This window comes from Dasypus novemcinctus, chromosome 3 (genome assembly GCF_030445035.2).
Source record: "Dasypus novemcinctus isolate mDasNov1 chromosome 3, mDasNov1.1.hap2, whole genome shotgun sequence".
Lineage (NCBI taxonomy): Eukaryota > Metazoa > Chordata > Mammalia > Cingulata > Dasypodidae > Dasypus > Dasypus novemcinctus.
This window is the reverse complement of record NC_080675.1, coordinates 72,430,953-72,452,862: the sequence shown is the minus strand read 5'-3', so window position 1 is coordinate 72,452,862 and position 21,910 is coordinate 72,430,953. Positions and strand designations below refer to the sequence as shown.

The following is a 21,910-nucleotide window of genomic DNA, read 5'->3' as shown; positions in this document are numbered from 1 at the left end:
GTGCCCAGTCTAGACGCCTCTCCCACCGAACCTCTTTCCTGCTTCAGGCCCCTCCTTTGTCCCGGTGACCTTAGTAGCCAGGCCTGGCTTATGACGATTATTGGGCTCACTTTCTGCCTTGACGGACTAAACTGTGGCCAACTGCAGTAATGTGTGATGTGAGCTGAGTCGATCCCTGAATATAAACGTTCTCTTCTGCTTTTTTACCATCTGATTAGTAAGCAAACCACTACCCAGGACCCAAGTCAGTCGATAGACTTCCTTCTCAGATTTTTTTTTTCCCGACGATTTACATCTAACGACATTTCCCTCGCTGTTAATAGTCTCAGTCTGACCTGACGGCACTTCGTGATCCAGTTACCGCCGGGCACTGGAGAGCCAGCAAGTTCCCCTTTCTCAAGAGGCTGGGAACGCCCCCTGGAAGTTCGCCTCCGTCTCCAGGTTTTCTGCTTCTCCCCTCCCCCTGCCTGCAATGTCCCGGCGCCTCCCCTGCCTGGGGATTTGCGGATGCATTGTTGGCCCTTTCCTCCAGCACTGCGTAAACCCATTCGGAGCACGCCGAACGCGGACGCGTTAGGGCTGAGCGCCGAGTGGCGGCCTCGGCCGGGTCTCCCTGCCTCTCCAGGTCTGGACAGCGCGGCCGCTCTCGTCACTGCGGCGACCGCCAGGCCCACGGACGCGCGCCCGCCGCCGCCGCCGCCGCCTCCATGCTGCAACGCTGGGTGCAGCTCTTCGGGGTCCGGCGGCCGCCGTTGCTTGCACGCATCGCCGCGGTGTGCCCGGCTCCGCGCTCCGCGCGGGTTGTGACCGCTGCCCTGGAACTCAGCTGCCAGCCCGGCTCCTGAGCCGCCGAGTCGCCTGGGAGCCAGGACAACAGGCGGGGCGCTCGATGCAGCGACGCGCGGGGCGGGGGGCGCGCGACGAGCGTGTGCAGAGAGGCCCGAACCGAGGACTGTGGGTGCGTGCGTGGGCGTGTGTGTGCGTGTTTGCGCGTGGTTTTCCTTCTACCCTCTAGGGTGTGAATGGATTCTCAACTGGCTGATCCCTTAGGATTCTTGACTTTGGCTTGCCCTGGACTGTGAGCACAACTCACCCATTTAATCCATTTTTGCACGGTTGGTTGTATCAGGAAAAATATAAGCTCAGCTGGGCGGGGGTGGGGTAGACCAACGAAAGCTTCTGGAAGTGCGCGCGCACACACACACTGACAAACAAGAGCTAGGAAGAATGAAAGACAGGGGAAGACTTTTATAACCTTCCTGCCCGCCTTTCCATTTTCCGAAGAGATCTTGGATGTTTTATGTCTTTTCCAGTCCTTTTGATGTTTTGTAAGCTGCTCTCCAGTAAGCTACGGATGTGTGTTTATGTGTGTGTGTGTGTGCGCGCGCGCGCGCGCAAACCTATCTGATGCATTTGACTCTCTTTTATCCAACTGCCCAGAAGCAAATGTGTTAACTCGGTGATGCCCCCTCGATTCCCCCGTTCTCGCAAAGCGCAGAGCGGAGGACGCCCAGACCTATTTCCTCCGCTGGATTCCGAGCGGCTGCCTAGCTTTGAACCCAGGTGTGTGGATCGCTTTGCACAGAGGCTTGGGAGGCGCCAGGATTAACCTGCTTCCAGGTACATTGCAAGGTCACCAGAGGGTCTCGCAGCCGTCTTGTATCCGTGCATCTAGACATTTCCGTCTTGACCAGAAGGATATTTACGTTTCCGTCCACAGCATTTGAAGCCAAAAGTTCAGCCCTTCAAGCTGGTGTGCTGTACAAACAAGGTAACCAGGATTGCTTTTCAAACTGCTTAACAAAATTCCCGACTCCTCCTCAGCTCTTTCCTGGCTTTCTCCTCCCCACCAAAATGTAACCAGCTCTTGAATTACATGAATTCGGTTTGGAGGAGAACTTGAAGGAAACGTGATCAAACAGCTATGCCAGTCAGCTCTCTTTGCTGCGAGCTGTCCGGTGGGCATCGAAGCCGATCCGGATAAGGACCTGTCCCCTCCCTGCTTCTCCTCCCTTTGCGGTGCTGGGTGTGTGTGTGTGTGTGTGTGCAAGTGTGAGTGCGAGTGCGCGCGCACCCGTGTGCGAGTGTGTGAGTGTGTGTCTGTGTGTGCGTGCGCGGCCGCCCTGCCTCTGCCCGCTTCCCGGGCGCGGAGCCGCGGGTTTCATGGGGCGATCGCTTCGGATCCCCCACCCAGCGCGACCTGCAGGCAGCGGCGGCAGTGGCAGAAGCCGCCTTTTGGACTCCCTAGGATGCGGGTGCTGAGCCATGGCAAAGGGCAGCGAAGTGAAGAGCGAAACCCGTGCACGACTGTGAAAGCCACCTGGAGCCACCTTGCCGAGATTGTACCTGCGGGCAGAAAGTCCTCCTACGACCGTCTTTTCCCCTAGAGGCACCAGGTAATAAGCAAACGCCTCACCCAGTTTCTTTCTGATCTTATCTCTAGTATCTTATCTGCATTGCAGGCTACTTTACTTATTAATGTTTTGAAAATCATTAAGAAGGGCTGGTTACCCAAGGACGCCTGCTCTGTCATGTTGTAATATATTTTCTAGTAGTAGGTGGAATATAAATCTATATCTGAGCAATTAATCTAGCAGTGAAAGCGAAGGGAAGAAGGAATATGATTACGCTCCACCCTAAGTAATATTCTGAGAACTAGGCTTGTTGAACCTGTCCAAAGATGCCAGAGATTAAAATCCCGTGTTTCCTTCAGCCTGTGGTTGCCACGGAACATTTAGTTTCTCAACCTTCCCAGACTGGGGTGTGAGAAGGTGTTTGGTTTCCACCCATCATTTCAGTCAAGGATTCTTTTGACCCTCTCTACCTTTGGTGCCAGGTTATTTTCCTTTCCTTGTCCTGCCAGATCCTTTAATAGTTGTAAATTACGCATCTGGAGACTTTGAGCCGAAATCGAGTTTTTTTTGGAACTTGCTTTGCTTGGAAAGGAATACAATACCGCGGGTGTGTGTTGAGATACAATCGTGTTTAACTGCCAGGGTTTGCTTATATGTGAGTAGGACAAATCCATGAAAAGTAGTCATTTTTATATCTAGAGAAACGAGACTAAAAACATCACCACCCCCAATACCATCCCCAACTGAATTGTCTCGGTTATGGAGAGGGGCTGGACGTGCGTGTTTTATTTTGTTTTAAATCTATAAAATATGTATTTTAAAATTCTTGCCGGTACCTTGATTTACTAGGAGCAGGTTGGTTTGCCACTGCCTAATTAACATACTGGGTCTGATATATTAAAATGGATATTCCCAGCATTGGCTGAAACAGAGCAAATTAAGTTAACTTCCAAAGCCCCTTCCCCTCGCACCTCATTCTCTCATTTTCTTTTCCCTTCGCCTCAGCTTCTGTCTCCTACAGAAAATTTCACTCGTTTCTTGAGGGCATTAGGATTAACAAGATAAAGCACTTCCAAAGTATTCTCATCAATGTTTCATTCGATAGTGAAGACGGTCTGAATAATTCAGCTAAGGAGTGCTTTGTCTCACGCCTCTCAAGCTGCCTGCTGGTTGCACCCAGCTGAGGATTTGGCCCCACCGAGCGCCTGGCGGCCCGCTCGAGAGGCAGTAACGGGATTCTCAAGGGGTTTGTCTTTGCAAAAGTCGCTTAGGAAGTGTACGGGCGCTGCCTGCTTTTCCTCCGCTCGCTGCGTTTCTATAGATATCCATATGATGGCATTTGCAGACTACGAAACGGCCGCTAGCAGTTGCCCATGTTCCTGCGCACTGACGTTCCCAATTCCTCCTTTTGGAGTCAGGGCTCGGCTGCTGCTGCAGCCCTCGCAGGCTGGTGGTGCTACAAGGCCATGCATGCAGCGGTTTGGGGGCTGGGCTCTGCCACTGCAGCTGCCAGGCCGGCTTTAACACTTTGTTGGGGCGGCAGAGCTCACCGGTCCCCGGGCAGGCAGCAGCACATCATGGCCGTGGTGACCGCCTGCGTGTGAGAGAGGGGAGATGGGGTAGAGGCAGACGTGTGGAGGGAGGGGCGGGGGAATATCCTGACCTACTGCCTGTGCCTGCAAAACCATTCTCCCTCTCTGTCTCTCTCCTTTATCTCTCTCGCTCTCTTTCTCTTTTTCTCTCTCTCTTTCCTCCTCCCTAAATGAATATTCAAGAACAAGGAGGAAAACAATCTGGCTACAAAAATGCCTGGATATTCAACTGCATGATTTCTCAGGATTAAAAACCTCAAGCTAGAGGTGTATTTCCTAGATTTCCACTTGTTCCTTCCTCCACCCCCTCTTGCTCTCCTGGATTTGAACAGGTCATTTATACCCCAGGAAAATAGTGTTTCCCTCATCTCTCTCATTTCACTTTCTTGTGTCCTTTTCCTATTAAGTATTCAGTCCTTTGCAAGTTATGTTTTGTCCAGTGACCTCATCCTTAGGAAAGGAAAAAAAAAAGCATTAACTGATATTATTTTCTTAGTAGCCTAAACTTAGATTATGATGTGATTCATGTTTAAAAATGCCCTTCATTGGTGCAGACTGGGGTTAGTTTAAATGTAACAATCAAATAAATCTCTTAGCACAAGGTTTTGTGGATAGAAGAAAGGTCCTCAACAAATAGTCTCCCTTCCTTTCTCCCTTGTCTGGAGAGATGGAATCAGTGCAAGCCTGTTTGGAGGTCTGTGTCCACTGCCCATGTTAAGTGCTAAGTGTTAAGTAGGGAATTTCCCAGCAAAGCCTCCTTCCTTGTAAGCCCTCTTTTGGTCACTATTAAGAGGGGCAGAATGGTAGTAGAGTCAGGATACCCATGGAAACAGAAATGAGATAAGTGGAAAGAAGTTGTCTCTTGATTCTTGTTCCCCATTTCTTAGTCATTTTTTTCTTTCTCTCTCCAAGAGGAGAATGACCTTGAGCAACACCAGTCTTCTATGTCTCACACACCTCTTTCTCTCCCTCAAATGTGTATATATGAGCACATGTACACACTCACATTCATTTTCTTCCTAGTTCTTATGTTCGAAATATGAGATTCCTATGCTGGGTGTGTCTGGGAAGGGTTTATCAAGGTATGGCTCTGACTGATAATAGCCAGAGGTGACTTTTTTTTTCCATTTTCTCAATAGGAGATAGCAAGAGCTGTAGTCACAAGAGACAGAATTTACCCACCTTTCATTCCTCTTCTATTGTTTTTATCTTGTCTGTTGTTAAATGGATTCTTGTTAAAGCATGTCTTGGTTATGGTATTTGTTTTTAAATGGCTAACATATTTTAAATTCACCTTTCATCTTTTCATGGATGACCATCATTTCCCTTTGTCCATATAAGCCAGTGTTCTGTTTCTCTTGCTGCTTGAAGCACTTTTGGCTTCATAGTTTTGCTGACTTTTCTAGCTGGTTAAATTAGGATCTTGCTTTCTGCTGATCCTATTACTATGCTGTTTTATAGATTGGATGAGCTACTTGCAGATATCAAACAATGTTCTTGCCTTTACATAAAACTATTTGGAGTGAAATTTGTAATAAATAAGATTGCTGATAGACACTTGTGTCAGTTTTGAGGTGGGAGGAAGAAAGCTCCTTGAAATTTTCTAAACACTTAATTGGCTAATCTTTTAACTCATTCCAGTACTTTCTATTTTCTATTTATTCAGAAATGTAACATAGGCATTGGTCTTCAGAATTGTGCGTATATAGTACAACCAGTTCTAAGTTTTAAGTTGTATTGAAAAACAAAGATACACATTTAGGCCCTAGAGGTGCAGTTGTGACCCCCTAGTATACATTGCTAACCAGGTAATTTTGCTAAATCATTCCACTGAAGTACATGTACATAGCTCTGCCTTGTTCAACAAACCTTGTTATTGAGAACACATATTTCTACAGCCCACATTTTTATTCCTGTGGTATCCTTCAATCATTGAGCACTCTTTAGAACCTAAGGCAATGTAATTTGTCCATTACATGGTATGTGGCTGGTGAAATTAAGAAGTATTATGTTTGTAATCACTGAAGCTATTCTGGTTAGAGGTGAACTATTTTTATTATGTTCTATCAACATAAATTATGTGTTATTATGAGAACTTCAATTTCATATTACAGGAGGTAGAAATATAAGAATTTAATTCAGAGATAGCTAATGCTACTTTTAAGTGGGTTTTTTAAAAATCATAAGTTTGTGGTAGATACTGCTCTGGCTGAAGATTTTTACTGAATTATGACATAAACTAATACTGATTATGAAGATATTTAACAAGTGAGAGAATATTACAATGGAAGTCCATGGTTATGTAAATGAACTATCATTTTACTGATAACAAGTAAACCACATAAAAGGTTTTTATTATTTAATTATGAACTTAAATTCATAAGAATTCACAAGAATTATGAATCTTATGTTTGTAAGATTTCTCAGAATTTAGCTTTGATAACACGTGCTTGTTAAGTTTCATGCTTACATTGAGAAAAAAAGGCCAATTGACCAATTTGGATCTTCCTAGAATATCTTTTTATAAAAGACAGCTGTCAAAACATAAAACTCATTATTATTATTGTATTTTTTCTTTGTGGGAGCAAATATATAATTTTTGTTTACAAAATTCTTCCAATGAAATATTTTGAAATTGATGTAATAATTCTTGTGAAGAACAATTGCAGAACTACAAGAGAAAATTGAATCTATTTGGATCTTACAACAAAAAAGGAGCTGTAGAAAAGAATAAAGTAAATGATTAAAGTTATAAGATCCTTTTCACCAACTCAAGCAGCTATTTCTGAATTCTTAGGAAAACAATGAAATTAGTTCAGTAGATACTCAATCAGAATTAGTGTATTTACTCAAGAAGAGAGGCCACAGAATGCAGTTTGTCTTAATCTGTTTTCCCTTTGCACGTGCAGCTCTTTTGAGGAAGATCTAAAGAGCCCTTAAGGACACACTTCAATTAACTTTCTGGACTCAATTCCATATATTGGCTTCTTTTTCCTGTCTTGAAGAAGGTTTTTCATAGATCTCAGTGGTGTTAACTCCCAATTTACAGGATATTTACATTCAAATGATTTACTAATGGGAGCATATCACCAATGTAATCATGAGAGCTACCTCTAATCTTCTTTGGAAATACAGGCTATGGTATTTTTCTTAATAATTGGCAATTTTTGTTATTCTTTTCCATGGTACCAAAAAATTGGTTATTAAATGATTTATGTACACTTGTTTATTAGTGCTCAGGCATTTGTATAGTGACATCAAAAATGCATATGATTTATATAGCAATATTGAGCAGTCCATTGAGTAGTATATTTGCTATGTGGATAGATATCTAGATGTTACTGAAATTCACAGATGTTTTAATTTGTGCTACACAATAGAAATGTGCATAACATTTCAATGATAATTTGTAGTTATTAATAGGATTAATGTAGAATATTTTCCATTTCTTGACTGTCCAAATGTCAGGCACTTTACCAATATCTAACTAGACATTAGGTTCTGGCCAGAAGGAACTTATTTTATTAGTAAAATGAAAGATTAGTTTGAAGTAATTTACTATGTGCTATTCTTTATTTTAGTTTGATGTGGTATGTGGTGTAGTAAGGGAGAGAGGGAAAATCAGCCCAGTTTATGGGAGTCAATATTGTGTAGTGGTTAGAGGCATATACTTTGGAATATCAGGCTTGTGTAACCTTGAGCAAGTCTTTTAACCTCTCTGAAACTTAGAATCCTCATCTAAAAAAAATGAAATAAATAATGTCATAGGGTAGTCTGGAGTTTTCCATGACATAGTACATTAGTGGTTTAGCTGTCATATCATCATCATCATCATCTCATCATTAGCTAGCATGAGAATAAAGAAGGAAACTAAAGAGTTTGAAATTGGATGACTTTGGAGCCTATGCATCAGAGCCTAAGAGAATTTTAAAGAGTACTAAAGCTCATCCAGACCAACGGTCGCATACCAGTGCCTTTAGAGACCTGGCAGAAGATCTAAAGAAGTGAATTTGGCTGAGTTTAAGAAATCTTAGGCTGGAGTATCTCAGGGATACTGGGGAGTGCATGACCCATCTAAGGCATTCATATTTAAATTCATTTTAATCTCTAATGGGCCTGGCATAATGAACCTTCTGACTAGTCATATTTATTCAATCTTAAATTTTCTCTTAAGCCTTCCTGTCAAGTGGTCCTGTTGCCTATGCTTGAGTACCTTTATTGATTCATAAATCATTCTGCCTAAAATTGATTGTCCCATTTTTTTATACTTGTATCATAATTATTTTTTGGTTGAGCCAAAGCCTGGTATCCTGTAGATTCTACATAATTTTAATATGAGGGACATACATAGCCAAGTCTAAATCCTCCACATAGTATTTTAAGTGTTTGAACTGAGTTACTTGAGGTTCCCACTTCTGTCTGCATATGATTACAAATATCCTGAAACCAAACCGATGTGGGACAGTTTTTTTATGTGCCATGGTGTCAAGCCCTTTTATCTTGTATTCTCAATAAATGTTAGCTAGTATTACTGTTTTGATCACCTACCTCTGGACAAGTTCCAGTTTATCTCACTTTTCACTGAAATATGGTACACAGAGCTGACAACTCACATGGTTTGATTAGTGTAAAGTTGAGAGGACCATTTTTTCCCTTGCTTTCCTAGAAGAGAGAACAAATGCATGTTGTAACCTCCATTCTGCACTCATGTCAGACATTACTGTTTGATTACTGCCTTCTTTCCTGCTCAGCCTACTCCAGTCACTGGAATCTTTAAGGTGTAACTTTAAGTTGCACACACAGACCCTAGTGAGTCTAGCCACTGGTACTACATTTTGATTTTCATACCATACTGTTTGCTCAAGATGTCTACATAAATTTCTACTAAGTATTGAGATCAGATTAACTTAGAAATTGGAATGCTGTTGCTCATAATAAATATGAAGTGAAATGACCTGGAGCAAGATAGGAAGAGAAGATTTTCATCTTGCTCAAAGTGATTGGCTGGCAGCATGATCTAGCATTGATCTAGTATTGATCTAGATCAGCATGGACTCTTTGATCAAGACAAGAATGTCTAAAGGCCCCTTCTTTGTTTCCTTCAACAAATATTTATTCAGCATTTCATGTATGCTTAGTTTCTCTGCCCTTTCCCTTTAGGATACAATAGCAGAAAAGGCATAGATGCCACTCCGGCGAAACTGCAATCTAGAGGGAATGGGCAAATATTACTGCAGAGAGGCAGACCTAGACTTGAGTCAGTCTTGACAATTCTAAATATTTGCCTCTTAATTTACCCCTGGCCAGATGATATTAATTTCTAGAATATTTACTGAATTGTTTTCTGTAACCGCTTCCATTATTGAATAAAGTAAACTTGTAGGCTTCTAGCAGTTTTGCCAGTCTCCGTATGGGATTATCTAATTTCTAAAACAGAGAAAATAATTTAGCTACAGTAAACCAAGAAATCTACAGTAAAACTCCCTTTACCTGTTATCCTTGTGAAATGTTTCTTTTGATTATCAACATCATATTACCTCCTCTATACCTTGGGGGAGGGTTTCCTTTTTCTCCTACCTATTTTTGCTATTTTCTATTGATTATTACATACATGTGTTTTTACCTCCTTCAAAAATAATGACTACCCTTTCATCCATGGATTTGTGAATTTTTGAATCAGAATGTATTATTCTCTTAAACTTTCACGAGTGTTTGCTGATTCCTCATTAAATGTTTTTTGCTATAATATTACCTAATAAGGCTGAATATGCATGGTAATTTTGATTTGCTTTTACTCTTTATGGTATCTTATGCATTGCCATGTTTTATATCTGGAAGTTTATGAAATGTCTTTATGGTTATCCCTTAGGGGATTCTGTAGGAGTTTGTATTGAGAATGAGGTGTTTACATTCTTAATCTTGGATATAAATATTTACTAAAATTTTTGTTAAACAGGATTGTATAATTTTGGTTGATTTACTCACTCTAATTTCCATAATTGTTCCCTTTAATAATTTTCCTATTTCAGAAGAATTTTATAATTCTGTAACATTAGGATCCATGAAACTCAGAGATCACTCTGTTCATCATTAAAAAGCTTGCATGTCTAATCATGTCTACTTTTCACTCACCTCTTTTCCCTCTGCCATGTTAGTTGTGGAGGCTGCTGTTGTGATTCTCCCTGAGGCTTCAGGTTTTATTCCTGTTACCTCTTCCCTTTGGCATAGGGCCAGGAAGAAGTCAAGTAACAAACTTTTCTTCAGGTTAAATACAGATTTCAATGTTGTTATATCAAAGACAGAGGGGCCTAACAACCAGTTAAAATCTGACACCTAATTTTAGAGATAATGGTTGGCAGGACAGACATTTTCTAGATAAAGCCCTTTGGGTGTTCCCACCTGTGATCTACTTTCTCACCTCCTGTGGTGGATTCAAAATGATCACAAATTGCTTGAGATCTTCCAATGAAGAATTGGCATCTCTCCAGTCCCCTTGAATCTGTGCTGAGCTTGTGAATTGCTTTGAACAATGGGTGTAGTAGACGTGACATGATACTAACTTTCAAGGCTAATCCTCAAGACAATATGTAGCTTCCACTCTTGCTTTCCTGGAAGGATGTTACTGTCATGTAAAGAAGCCTGGGCGCTCCTGCTGAAGGCAAGTGGCCCAGCTGAGAGCTAGTACCGGAGGCCATGTGGATGACATATGAATGAGGAAGGACTTCTCAGACCTTACACACCAAACTGAGCTTCCAGATGATTATAGTCACTGAGCAACACCAGTTGAAACTAGAAGAGGCCCATCCAAACTGCTGATCCATAAATCATGAACAAATAAAATGCTTATTCTCTAAGCCCTTATGTTATGGAGTAGGTATAGATAATTTAAGCACTTCCCTTGAGTACTGAGAAATAGACAGCTACCATGCCTCTTTTGAAAGACAACCATGCCTCCATATATATTTTTTTCCAGCATATTTATTAAATATCTGCTATATGCAGACATGTTGCCCTTTCATCCATGGATTTATAAATTTTTGAACCAGAATATATTATTCACTTAAACCTTTGCAAGTGTTTGCTGCTTCATCAGTAGATATTTTTTCCTAAGATACTTCCTAATAAGACTGAATGTACATGATAATTTTGATTTGCCTGTTTTGTAATGTAGCCTCGTATCATTTTATTAAAAAATCTTCCCTAGAAAGGTTGTCCTTTTGTTCTAGGAACATGGTCTTCACGTAAAGCCCAAGAGAGAATTTGGCTTTGTTTAAGTTGCATCTAGTTCATAGTGACATTTTTTCATTCCTCCAAGATTTCACTTCATCTTCTAATTATATTTTAGTGATTCATACTTACTATTCATTTCTTCCATAAATTAAATCTAGATTGCACAATTACTTTATTCTAGTACTTCATATATACCTCATTTTATTTAATGATGTTCTCATTTATGATTCAAATTACTCTAGAGAATTTGACATACTGTTATAGGTATAACAGGGAGCAGGGTGTAGGCCATGGGACAGTACAATTATAATGGTTTTATAATTTTTAGATAACTATTTGTAAAAACACAATAACAAAATGAATATAATTTGTTTCAGAGTTTTTGCTTTTATTAAAAAAATATTTATTTTTCAGGTACTTGGGAATACATTTCATATTCACCTAAATATTTTCTACAAAGATGTATTGCAATTATTGTTTCAAAAGGCTCCCTGAATGTTTTAAAAATTAAATATTATTTATTTATTTATTTTTTTAATATTACATTCAGAAAATACGAGGTCCCCATATACCCCCCAACCCCCTTACCCCACTCCTCCCCCCATAACAACAACCTCCTCCATCATCATGAGACAGTCATTGCACTTGGTGAAGACATCTCTGAGCACCGATGTACCTCATGGTCAATGATCCACACCATAGCCCACACTCTCCCACAGTCCACCCAGTGGGCCACGGGAGGACATACAATGTCCGGTAACTGTCCCTGCAGCACGACCCAGGACAACTCCAACCCCCGAAAATGCTCCCACATCACATATCTTCCTCCCACTTCCTACCCTCAATGCCACCATGGCCACTTTCTCCACACCAATGCCACATTTTCTTCTATTACTAATCACAATAGTTCATGGATAGAATATCAGTAAGTCCACTCTAATCTATACTCTATTCCTCCATTCTGTGGACCTTAGAATGGTTGTGTCCACTCCACATCTATGTCAAGATTCCACATGGCTGCTGGATGCAATTCTCCTGCTTTCAGTTGTAGGCACTCTTGGTTCCCTGGTGTGGTGGTTGACCTTCTTCAACTCCATGTTAGCTGAGTGGGGTATATCCAATAAACCAGAGTGTAGGAGTTGCAAGTCTGTTGAGGTTCAGGGCCTGGCTGTCACATGGTCAGTCCAGAGATTCAGGTCCCCTGGGTATACATTAAACCCCAGTACAAACTACAGATCTGGTAGAAGTAACAGGAGAGGCTTGTGGACAAAGATCACATCTGAGTCCAGCTACATCACACAGAAACACAAACTCCAAAGTAGGGCCAACTGACATGGCACTGAACTCCATCTGTCATGACCACAGAACCTGTGGGTCTCTGTAGCCCTCAGAAGAACCAATACCTGGGGTTGTATCTACTTTATCTGTCTCTGGGACTCTGCTGAGGTGTGCATAAGGGCAACCTCTCTGATAACCTCCTGGCTCTTTTTGGAGATTCATAGCCATATAAACTCATTTGTCCTTTCCATTTTCCCCTTTTATTCAGGTAAAAAAGCATTTTTAAGTCCTGGTATTATATGTCGACTGAGATATTCTGCTGGTCCAAGTTGACCCTTTTATTCAAGGTCATTTTCTAGTTACATCATCAGCTGGTACTTGGTAGTAATCCCTCAGCACCAGGGAGGCTCATCCCTGGGAGTCATGTCCCATGCTGGGTGGAAGGCAACACATTTACATGCTGAGTTTGGCTTTGAGACTGGCCACATTTGAGCAACATGGAGGCTCTCAGGAGGCAACTCTTAGGCACCCTGCAGCTCTAGGCCTTGTTTTTATTTCAGGTGCACAGGCTTACAAGCATAGTCATTAGTATCAAGGGCTCATTGTTGGACCTTCCTTCTTTTTTGGTCTTTGCCATTGCACTTGGGGGATTATTGCTGTTCCTTTAAGGACTGTGATAGAGCTCCCCTGACTAGGAACTCAGCACTCCCTCAGTTGTTGTTTTTAATTGTAACCACTATGAAAATATCCAAACATTTTTATGTACCCTGGATATATGCCCTGGAGAACTCCCTGCCAACCATGTGTCCCCTGTCAGTAACATCCCACACCAGTATTCCTCCCTTGCCATTGTTGAACCTTTCTGTGATCCAAAACTTCTTCAAAAATGAAGCCAAATATATTCTTTTTGGTAAATTTAGAGTTCAATATGAGATAGGTAATATATATTGTGCTGATTATTTGAAATATCTATGAGTGAATTATAAAATAACAAGGTACACATTATACACAGTGCAGGCTGTAATTTACATAAAAATAATTTGTGTAGCATGATAAGGATCAGTGTCATTATCTGTGAAATGGGCTAATGTTGATGTCCATCCCAAAGCCCTTGTTGTGAAGAGGTTTCAGTGCATGACTTTTCATTCCTAAAAAGTCATTCATTGATTGTCAAATAATGAAGTGATCAAACAGGATTTTCAGCTATTTTTATTTTATATATGACAGAAAAAAATTACAATTGTATGTAGTAACTAATTACAAACATTCTTATATGTATAGCACAATAGCTTTTTGTAAAAATAAATATACCATTTTACAAATCATAGCATAATATTTGGCCTGGGTAAATTGCCAGCTTGTACATCTCTTTTTAAAACCTTAATTTAAATTTTAAAAAATTTCTTTATTTTTAAAGATTTTGTTTACATAAATGTTACATTAAAAAAATAGGAGATTCCAAAATACCCTACCTCTTTCCCCTCCCACTTCCCCCATTAGCAATATCTTTCATTAGTTTGGTAAATTTATTATAATTAATAAACACATATTGAAGCATTGCTACTTACCATGGTCTATAGTTTATGTTATGGTTTACACTTTGCACTGCTCAGTTTTTATTGGTTTTGACAAAATATAAAATGGCCTTTATCTATTATTGCAATATTGTGCATAACAATTCCAGTGTCTCCAAAAATCCCCATGTTACAACTATTCTTTCCTCTCCCTTCCCTCAAAACCTCTGGTGACCACTGTCTCCAAATCAATGTTACAAGGTCTTCCAGTACTTATTATAATAATGTCTACTTTAGTCCATAGTTGCATTCCCTTTTATGTTTATTCATTCTTCAATCTTGAGGACTTTTGGATGGTGAGGCCCACTCTGCTTCTGATTGAGAGGGGGCTTAGATTCCATAAAACTGTCTTGCTTGCAGTTGTAGATACTCCATTTTTTTTTTGGAATTGGTATTGTCTTTCATCATCCTTTTGTTAGTTGTCCAGGTTGAGTCTGAGGAACTGGAGAGCAGGTGTTGGTTGCAACTCTGCTGAGATTATGGCTCAACAGGCACATGAACAGTAGGAAGATTTAAGTCTCTGGGACATGTATTTAATGGGTATAATTCTAATTATAGGTACAAATCAAAGGGGCAGAAGAACCACATATGGGAAAATTATAAATTAGTCTAACTCTGATATATTGGGAAGATAAGTTATCATATATTCCAAGGTAAGGCCCACAGACAGGGTGTTAAATTCATGAGATTGTCTGCCCTATTTATAGTGTGTAGATGACTATAGAACCCTCAGGAGCACCCCTGCCTGAGGAATTGTTTACAGTGGCAGTCAGTGAGACCCTCTTGAGATGTGCATAAGTGTAACCTCTAGAATGGCTTCCTGATTCACTTTGAAATCTCTTAGCCATAAAAACTCATTACTCATTAGTATTTAATATTTCCCCTTTTCAGTCAAGGTTGTTTTCAAAATGCATCACTAGTTGGCACTTGATAATATTCTCTCCATGCCAGGGAGGCTCATTCCTGGAAGTCATGCCCCATTCTGGGGGAAAGTTGTGAGTTTATAAACTGAGTTTGGCTTAGAGAGAGGCCACATTTGAGCAACAAGGAGGCTTTCAAGAAGTAACTCTTAGGCAATATGTATTACTAGGCTAAGTTTCAATTTCACAAGAACAAGGCTCATAAGTTAAAGTATCAATATCAAGGACTTGGTTTATTGATCTGTACTCCTTTTGCTAAGCACTGCCCATGAACTCTAGAGATTCTTGTCACTCTGTTAGAGAATGCAGCAGGACTCCCCAGCTTTGGAATTCAATATTTTGTTCATTATTGTGTGGGTCTTCACCCACTGAAACAACACTCCATGACCACATGAACATAATTATATTCCATATAGGCATGCCCCAGCTGCCCCTTCCCCATCCTGTCTCCCACCATCAATAGCCCATACCAGTGATCCTCCCGTGCCACACTGGCAACCCTTCTGCAATCCAAAATCTCCCCCAAAACAAAGCAAAAACAACCCCAAAATGATAATAAAAAATAAAAAATAATTATTTCATTGTGCTTTTCATCACTGTAAGATCTGTTATCTTTTTTGTATATTGACAATTTCTACTGTATGTTTCATTCCCACAGTATCTTTTTTTTTTCACTTTATTTTCAAAGAAGCTTTAGGTTACAGAAAAGTCATATAGGAAATATAGGGGATTTCCGTATATCCCACACCCTCCCCCCTCACATTTTTCCTTATTAATAACTTCTTACACGAATAGAGTGTATTTGTTTCAGTTGATGAACAAATATTGAAGCATTGCTACTAACCATGATCTATGGTTTACATTATGGTTTACATTTTGCACCATACACTTTTATAGTTTTTGACAAAATCCATAATGGCCTTTATGCATCACTGCAATGTCATGCAGGACAATTCCAATCTCCTAAAAATGCCTTATATTACACCTGTTCTTCCCTCTCTCTCCCCTCCAAACCTATGGTAACCACTAAGTTTCAAGGTTTGAAGAAAAAGGTTCATAGTTACATGCAGTAATATTGAGAGCTTGACATACTGCTCTGTTTTCTTTCATTAGGCACTGCCTGTGCTCTGGAGAGATTCTTGCCCTTCTGTTTGAGAACATAGTAGTTCTCTGCAGGATGGGAGTTTAATGTTTTCTTTTTTATTTTGTGGTTCTCTACCCACTGAGATAACACTGTATGAGAAGATTAACACAATAATATTCCATAGAAGCATGCCCCTGGTATACCCTTTGCCACATAGCCCCCTACCACTGACACCCTGCAACAGAGACTCTCCAATGCCAAATTTCCCAAAAGGACATTCCCATCATTGTAGTTTCAACCACAGATCTACAAATCCTGAGAGTTCACCTGTTTCTTCCTCCAGCACTCTTCCGGTTCCATGGATAGTCCAACCCAAGACCTACACCTGGCTTACCCTTAACTTCCAGCACTCTTGACCCCCCTCATATCCCTGCACCACCACCACCTCCATCTATTGCCAAACCACTTCTTTCACATTATCATAAACTGTTCCCAGATTGAACATTGGCCCTCCATATTTTACTCCCTTTTGCTCTTGTTAACCTGTCTTCCAGACTCTACCTCTGTGAGTCTGCTCAATATGTTTAGGTCATATCAGTGAGACCATTGAATATTTGTCCTTTAGTGCTGGCTTACTTCATGAAATATGAGGTCTTCAAGATTCACCCATGTTGTCCCATGTGTCAATACTTCAGTCCTTCTTCCAGCTGAGTAATATTCCATTGTGTGCTTATACCACATTGCTTATCTATTCATCTGTTGATGGACACTTGAGTTGCTTCCAACTTTTGGCAATAGTGAATAATGCTGTTATGAACATTAATGTGCATATATCTATTTGTGTCCCTGCATTCAAATTTTTTCTGGTATATATTTAGCAGTTGGATTGCTGGGTCATATGACAGTTCTATAGTTAGCTTCCTGAGCAACTACTAAACCTGTCCTTCACAATGGATGCACCATTCTACCTTCCTACCGGTAGCGGATAAGGATCCCTTTCCTCCACATGCTCTCCAACACTTGTAGTTCTCTGTCTTTTTAATAGCTGCCAGTCAAATAGGTATAAAATTATATCTCCTTGTAGTTTTACAAAGCATAGTGTGATATTTGGTCTGAATACATTGTCAGCTTGCACATCTCTTTCTACTCTAATCAGATGATGCCCAGGTTTGATATTTCAAGGCAATTTATTTCTCTATATATCATTGAGAAGTTAAATAGCACCTGTATTATTCACATAAGCCGAACTTTGTCTAACTCTAATAAAACAGCAAGAGGCTTTTCATATATGTGCATAATACACAAATGCACACACACTTGTTTTTATTAAATATTAAATCTCTATTAATATACACACTGCATGTGGTGGTATCATAATACCACTCTTCAAAAGAGGATTGTAAATAAATCTAAGATAGGGGTAGTAGATGCATAACCACCCTTTGTTCATTTGAAATAAAATAGTGTGGCAAAACAATAAAAGGTAAAATGATAATGGTTGAATTTAAATATAATTTTTTCAGAAACTTTCATTTAGCTTCTTAGGATATCTTTTTCTCTTTGTAAAATGGAGCACATACAAATGCTGGATAACTATGATAGCATTTGTTTTCATTATCATGATCTATTTTTCAACCTTCTGAAGTGGAGCACTCTCTATTATGATTTACCCATCTTTAGCAATTATATTTTTTTGTATAGGGCTAAATCCATATTTTCTTATCAACTTCCTTTTTAACTTTCTAGTGCAATTTCATTTTAGAGCTATAGATGATAATAATGGACTCAATTTTAAATGGGGTAAGTTTTCTGGCAGATTTCCCTTAATGGAAGGAAGTAATAGACCTTTAATATGGGGAAACCTGGGGCCAGTTTGAGAATTTCAGATTGAGCATATGGTCAGCTCTACCACTAAAGCCGCCTTCTATCCCTTCCTCCCCCCGTAACTAATTGCTTTTCCTTCAGGGACACAGAACGTCCTTAGTCCTTGAATAAAGTAGCTTCCATTTGACAAATAAATTATACAACTAAAATTAATACCTGTGGAGATTTTGAAAACTTTCTGTGTTTCAGAAAGTACCTATGAAATAGCACATCAAATATGCTTCCTGTGTTTTGTGGGGGAATCTAACATAACAGAATTACAAGTATATATCATTTTATGTGGCTTTAAGAACAGTTTCAGTTATCAATTTTTAGTGTTTTGTTATGAACCTGCACAAAGAAATTTAAAAAATATATGTATATTTAGCCTATATTGTCTATACTTAATTGACAACTATAGGCAATATCTATTTAAATTATTATTTTTTTAAATTGTACTGGAAAGGTTTCATTATGGTATCATGCATTCTTTAGGAATGGGTATTTATCTTTATTTTAAGGTTATTTCAATTTAGTAGAGATGTATACATGAACATCTTTTTATAGCCAATATTTGGTCAAAAAATTATTAACTAATTATGTGAAATCACAACATTTATTCTGCCTCTGAATAAAATAATGCAGTGTGGTTAACCAGCATTCCTGTTTCCTCTAGTGTAATGTTACTAGTTTAATCTATTAGAGATAAAATTAGTTCCTGAATTTTCAGGAAGGAAATGGTTTCTATGTCATTGCATATAAGGTTTTTTTATGTCAAATACTTTGAGATTCAGATATCATGATTTTGAAATAACCTCTGTACCATACTTCACTATGGGTAGCATATAATCCATAGGTTTTACTACATAAATTTACTTTAGAATATTTAATCCTATGAGAACATATTGTGCTTTTAATCCTTTTAATCCATGTGCGCTGAAATTTCAATGTCTGGTTAGTGTTACTGCAATTAGTTCTTTGGTAGAAGTATCATTGCTATTCTTTAGTTAAAATCATCAATAGATGATTCATAATAGTTAACAAAGAGGATATACTGCAATGTGATATCATATATTTTGCAACCCCTTCAGATGATTTTACAGTGGTGAAAATCATTGTGCTGGAAGGTTATCAGCAAAAATAGAACAGAGCTGGAGGCATAAAAATAGCACTCTCTTCCCTGTCTTTTCTGGTGGAACATTCATTGTAAGTTTCTGCATGAAATCTGCAAAGTGCAATAAAGATTCATTTATTTTTTCCTATTTTTATAGCAATTTTATTTATATATATTTATATATTCATTTTATTAGAGAAACTGTGAGTTTACAAACAATCATACATAGCATAAAGGATTTCCATATATCACCCCACCACCAACACCTTGCATTGTTGTGGAACATTTGTTACAAATGATTAAATATCACCAAAATACTACTGCTAACTATAGTTCATAGTTTACATTTCGTGCATTTGTTATAGTTCATATGAGAATGCTCTCTTTTTGCACTATTAACCACAGTCTAACAGTAAAGATTCATTTTGTTTTTTCTTTTTTGAGGTACAGGGGACTGGGGATTGAACTCATGACCTCATATGTGGGAAGCTGGTGCTCCAGCACTGAACCACATCGGACTCCCTGAGTTGGTTTTTTCATTTGTTTTGCTAGTGGTTTGTTTTTGTTTTTTTTCAGGAGGCACCCAGAACTGAGCCCAGGACCTCCTGAAAGGCAGGCCAGCCCTCAACTTCTTGAGCCAATTTGGTTCCCCTCCCAAGATTCACTTTAAAATATATATATATAAAACTTTCTTTTAAAAGAGGTTTTAGGTTACAGAGAAGTTATGTCGAAAATATGTGGGATTCCCATGTACCCCCCTTTCTGTCCCACATTTCCCCATTAAAAATATATATATATATATATATAGCAGTACATTTAAAAAAAGACTTACCTGTGGTAAGGACTAACCTACCAAAAGTAATAATCTACAAAATAAAACCATCATTGTGACATTTATCAGTACCTCACACATCTAACAAATACTGAAGGAGGCAACTACCATTGTTATAACTTCTTTTAAAGCCAAACTCTTAAGCCCAAATCAGAATTAAGAGAAACTTCAGAATGTTCACATTTGCATGCATTTTTGGCTGAACTTTCAAAGATTTCACATATAATAAAAACATAACTTTGAATAAAAATGAGTATTAAAAATATTTACACCTCATGACCCGATTCACTTTTAATTGAGGTAACCCTGAGCTTTTTGGAGTGTAACCAGTGATAGACTGAATGACATTATGAATAAGCAGCAGTTGAATTATGAAATACTTTACCGTAACATTACTACTGGAGACCTTGAGTCTGAAACAACAGCATCAACAGCAAAGCAGAAACAGACAAAAAACTTTGCTCTGCTATCCTTTTAGATCAGTTCTCTCACAGCTCATACGGGAAAAAGGATTTACAATTTTCTCCACTCCTTTCTTTTGTTCTAATGGATTAAATAAAGCATGCCCATCATCATCCTTATTTTGTTCTTTCCTTTGTCTTAGTTCCATAAACAAGGACTATTTCCAGAAAAAAGAACTTACTTATAGGTAATCAGTTGCCAGTTTAATTTTTAATGAAGCGGCTATAAGGATACTCTTTTTGCTAGTATTTCAATTCATATTTTTCTAAGGTAGAGATTGCTTCATTATCTTCATCATGATTAAGTAATGGATCTTTAGATACATTAATGAACCAGTACAGGATAGTACAATTAAAGATTGCTGTTCTTTATATAGTACTTGTATTGTACGCCAATATTGTTAAAGATAATAGGATTAGAATATGGTTTTGGAATTTATCTCAGAAATGCTAGCACAGATTAAGTATATATTTCAAGAAAGTTTAATTGCAGCATGATTTGTAATGGCAAAAGCACAACTTAAAAAACTCTATGTAACATAAGCATCCATCAATAACAAGCTGTTTTCTTAATGGAATATCATGCTGCTAAACAAATGAAATAGATCTGTATTTGTTGAAAAAGAAAGTAGTCCAAATATATGGTTACATGAGAAATTTGAGTTATGGTGGGTTTAACGTGATTGTCTTTGTGTGAAAATATTCATACACATATACGCACATGCATGTTTATTATCATTTTCTGGAAGATACATATCACAAAAAGGTAGATGGTGGTTTGCTCTGTGGTTGAGGGTCAAATGATTTTCAATTTTATCTTTCTAGAGACTTTAAATCCTTTTAACTTTTAATGTAATAATTAATGTTTTATTAGGCATAGTAATAGGGAATAAAATGAAATATAATGACTATTTCTACATAATGATGAAATACCAATATATTCTGGTTATTATACTTTTAAATATTTACATGCTAATGAAAACATCAATGTTATTTACAAATTTATTTTCTATAAAAGAATTACAGAAAATTAACAACCAACTTATCCAGAAGGCTGCTTTCACTGTATAAAACAAACTATGTGCTTGGCTGTTTGTGAGAATTCCAGTTACAGTAAGATATATTCCGTTGTTTCAGACCTCAGTTCTGCTTTATATCGAAGGTTATTTTTTAAAGTATCTATAACACCTAAACATTTAATTTACTCTAAAATAACATGAAACCTTTTATCTCCAGAATAAAGATGTTTCACTCTGGGCCCTATTTAAGTTCATAAACTCATGTTCCTAGAGGCAGGAATTATGATTGTCTTGTACTTCTTTGTATTAGAGCCCAGCAGAGTTTAGCTGTAAATTAATGATTGGATCATTAAATCCAAAACTCAGAATTATTTTCTAGAATATTGACATAATTTGAAAATATAATTATGTATACTAATTTATTACAATTTATTAAGTAATCAGACCCCTAAACCCCCCTCCCCGCCCCCCCAATTCAGGAGGCCTTGCTAGGGGGACAGTCTGGATAACTGGTAATAGAAAAAAGCCACTAATTCAACATTGACAGGGATAAAAGTTTTATTTTATTCTGTATTGAAGGATGAAGACT

At 38.6% G+C, this 21,910-nt stretch overlaps 1 protein-coding gene across 26 annotated transcripts in view; it reads left to right on the top strand.

Annotated features, from left to right (window-relative positions):
• The first annotated feature begins 533 nt into the window (after positions 1 to 533).
• Positions 534 to 21,910, top strand: part of LRFN5 (leucine rich repeat and fibronectin type III domain containing 5) — a 311,670-nt gene continuing 290,293 nt past the window's right edge. For 6 of the 26 annotated variants that reach the window (XM_004463643.5, XM_004463642.5, XM_058293498.2 and 3 more), the window contains exons 1-2: positions 815 to 1,771; positions 2,249 to 2,396. The gene's annotated coding sequence lies outside the window, so the exon portion shown is untranslated. Of the gene's footprint in view, positions 2,397 to 21,910 lie in introns of all 26 variants that reach the window. The other 20 variants (XM_058293513.2, XM_058293522.2, XM_058293507.2 and 17 more) reach the window with 10 other exon arrangements.